The sequence below is a fragment of the Haliaeetus leucocephalus genome, unplaced genomic scaffold (genome assembly GCF_000737465.1).
Source record: "Haliaeetus leucocephalus isolate CR32 unplaced genomic scaffold, Haliaeetus_leucocephalus-4.0 Scaffold68, whole genome shotgun sequence".
Classification (NCBI taxonomy): Eukaryota; Metazoa; Chordata; class Aves; order Accipitriformes; family Accipitridae; genus Haliaeetus; species Haliaeetus leucocephalus.
In genome coordinates, this window is record NW_010972504.1 from 838097 (window position 1) to 842037 (window position 3941).

Sequence of the window (3941 nt, forward strand, 5' to 3'; positions counted from 1 at the left end):
TCCACTGCCCTGGTAAAGCCATGTCCCCGGCTGCACTGCAGGACCCCTGTCCCCCCAGCCCTGCAGCTGCCGCTGGGCTGTGTGGGGAAAGGTGCCCAGGCCCTGGCTGACTGCTGCTCCCCACCTGGAGCAGGCTCTTGGCTCAGCCAGCAGCTGAGGTGCTACCGGAGCAGCCGGGTGCTATTTTGGGCTGCTTGCAGCTTTACTTGCTGGCACGGGGCCTCCCGCCCTGCCTGGAGCTGCTCTCTGTCTTCCCAGGATGACCAGATCGAGCGGGAGCGGTCGTCCCAGCGCCTGTCCGGGGGCTGCTGCGCCCTGGCTGCCGTCTACCTCATGGGCAAGTTCTACGTGGCCAATGCCGGCGACAGCAGGTACAGCTCCGCAGGGCAGCCCCCGTCTTCCACCCGGTAATCGGGAAGTACCCCGGTAGAGCAGGGTGGTGCTGGAGGCATGGCTGGTGAGGAGCACCCGGCTCCATCCCTGAAGCTGGGCTGTCTTGGGGAGGGCAGAGGAAGCAGGACTGGGCAGAGCCGTCCCCTGCCTGCCTGCACGCCCTGGGGAGAGCGTGCCCTGCCATGATCTCTGCATTTGCCTGGTGCACAGAGCGGGATGCAGAATCACCTTCCAAAATCTGGGACTTGCTCCCTTCCTTCCCGGCAGCGTCCTGTCTGCTTCCCAGATGGCTCTGGATCACACCCTGGCCCCTGCTGCCAGAACTGGCCTGGGCTGTGAGTTCGCAACTGAAAATTGCCCTCAGCAAAACTTTTAAAAATGTGCAAGAAGTCATTTTAGGGTGCACTTCATACCAGTGAACTGTTTCAGGAGAAGGACATGCAAATCTGTGTGCAGACAAGTTCTGTGGGAGCTTGGAGCCCAAGGATTTTGACTGATACATGCATTTCCTTGGGTGCATTGCTGTAATTGCGCCTGGGTGTGTTCATACCCCCGAGCAACGGCAGGAAGGCAAGTCCACCTTATGCTGAGGGTGAAGCTAGTTTGAACTGCCCTGTATTTACTGCAGGGTTAGCTTGTCCTCAGCAGTGTCAGGCCAGCAAATACAGGCTCTGGTAAATTGTCTGAGGCTGGAGGATGTGCTTCCAGCTCTGGGACAGAGGAGGAGGAGATCCTTTGCGCCTCCGCTTTTGGGTGCGGGGCCTCTCCATGGCAGCAGCAGCCATGCGCGCAGGGTCCTGAGGCTGTAACCATGCCTCTGGGTGAGGGTCTGTGTACCCTCCTCAGGCATCGGACACTGCCAGAGCTGGGCTTAGCCAGACCCTGCTGCCCTGGAGGAGACCTGCAGCCCTAGGCAGGACAGCAGGTGGGACAGCTGGGCCACCAGTGCTGGAGATCCTTGATCCCCGCCATGACATCCAGAAACATCTCATAATCAGACTTTTATTTTTTTTAACACATCAAACAATCAGACTGGCCCCAGCAGTGAGCTGCAGTGCTGGTGTGGGCTGGGCACTTGCACCCATGTCCTGCTGCTGGCGATTTCTGCCTGTCCTGTGTGCAGGTCCCCTCTAAAGGAGGGCTTGCCACCTTTGTGCTGATCCTCTTCTGACTATATCCTCTCCTTTGGTTTGCTCTGCTTCATTCTCCTCTGCCCCATGCTTCTCTTCCATTTTTCTCTTCCCCCCTGCCCCTGTCTTGTGCAGGAGAGAGGCATGCCCTGCCCACCCGGGGGCCAGTGGAGCCAGCAAGCAGCCCCCCAGCTTGGGGCTGGGAAGAGGGCAGGCAGTGGAGGGAAGGGGTTGTATTGCCTGTGCAGCTGTGCAGGGAACCAGCCCTGGAGAGCCAGGCTTAGCTCCCCCATCATGTCTCCTCTCCTCTTCTCTAATATCATCCTTCCATGTTTCATTGCAGGGCCATTATCATCCGTAACGGGGAAATCATTCCAATGTCCAGGGAGTTTACTCCAGAGACAGAGAGGCAGAGGCTGCAGTTTTTAGTAAGACCTTTCTTCTAACCTCATTCCTGCTGAACCACCTCCCAGCCCCTTCCCAGCCTCCCACGCTGCCTGCCGGGCTGCCTTCTTGGTGGGGTCCCAGGGGCCGAAGGCAGCCCCACAGCTGGGACATGCTGATGGCACTTGTCCATCCCAGCCAGCTCGCTGGGTTGGGGAGAGGCACTGGGATGCAGGGAGCTGCCCTGGCTCACTGGCGTGGGGGCATCTCGTGGCTGGTGGAGCCCTGGTTTGCTGCAGGGTCAGCTGGGGATCCTGGGCTCTCGGCATGGGGCCGGTTTGGTGCGGTTGCATGGAGATGCTTCAGTCCATCGTGTCCTGCTCCTGCCTGGGGAATGGGGAGCACCGCCTGCCGCTGCTGTGGGAGCACCAGGCTGGCTTGCGCAGTGACCAGGAGTGTGTCTCTGCTCCCTCCACCCGTCGTGCTCCCTCGCACAGTTGAAGGAGCCGCAGCGCTCGCGCCGAGTCCTAGTTTTTTCCCCGGCTGCTCCCTGGGGAGGCAGGGAGCTGACGTGTGCTAGCGGGTTTCTAGCTTTCCTCCTGAAAGCTCCTTCTGGCCTGGACAAACCCCCCTGTGCCACACAGGGAGACTTTTTAAGGTTATAAAGACCTCTCTGATGGCAGCACAGAGGAGGAGGCGTTTGTGTTGGAGGAGGTCTTGCTGGATGTGATTTCCTGGCTTGCAATGTACTTGGAAAAACACTGAGGCATTTTTTTCTTGAATCTATTTTTGAATGACCGAGAGGAGGAAACCGCTGTGAGCGGGATCCTCTCCAGCCGGCTGCAATGGGCAGGGGGCCAGGCGCACGCTTGCTCTGCTGCACGGTGCCCAGGCCATGGTCAGGGCCCCCCTTCCTGGAGCAGGATGGGGGTCTCCTTGCCTCTGCACCAAACCTTCCCATGTTCCCAAGGGCTCTCCTCCTTTCTTTCAGCTCTTTCTTCCTCCATGTGCATTTTCCAGCGCTGTTGCTCTTTCTGGTCCCCTGCATGCTGTGCTCCAGGAGGCCCTGGGGCTGCTGGTGCTGCCCCGGGAAGGGGCTTTGTGCTGCTTCTTGTCCCTTGTCACAGCCACAGCAGGGACATGGTTTCTGAAAAGACCCGTTGGCTCTTTTCCTCGGGCGAGTGCCTTGTGCTGAGCCTGGGGTCCTGGGAGGTTTGCAGCTGACTCCCCCTGGGCAAATTCCAGCTTCTCCTGGAATTTCCTGGGTTTTGATCCCTTTGAGAGGTCCTTATTTCCCAAAACTCTCCATGCAAAAGCTTCACCTTCTTGCTGGGTGTTGGCACAGCTGTCCCCTCTGGGCATAGCACAGATGGGTGTTTTGAAGCTGCTTTACCACTGCTGCCTGTTCGAGTTGCAGCAGAGCAACTGATGTTATCCCCACAATGAAACACCGTAGCCGAGGTCCCGGCAGGCTGGCAGGTCCCACAGTGCCCGGTGAGGTGCTGCGGGTGGTGCCAGCTGGCGCGGCAGGCACTGCTGCATGGATCCTGCTCTGCTGGCCCTGCGGCTGAGCCGCTGCTTCGTCCCGCAGGCGTTCCTGAGGCCTGAGCTGCTGGGGAAGGAGTTCACCCACCTCGAGTTCCCCCGTAGGATCCAGCCCAAGGAGCTGGGGAGGAAGATGCTGTACAGAGACCAAAACATGAACGGCTGGTAACCCCCCAACCCGCCTGGCAGGCTCTGTGCCGAGGGGCGGCACTGGGGTCCCACTGCATGTGGCTGTCCGGCTCCAGCATCCCTTCCCACAGGGTGGGGACTGTGGCACACTGGGTACCTGGGTCTTGAAGGGGCCTTGTCCCGGGGGATGCTGTGTCCTGAGCGGGCAGGGAAGGTGCTGGAAGCCTTCACCTGCTGATATGTTGTCTCTGGCTTATTTTAACCAGGGCTTACAAAAAGATAGAAGAGGATGACCTGAAGTTTCCACTTATCTATGGGGAAGGCAAAAAGGTGAAGTGCTGTAGCAGGAGCTGGGGGGGG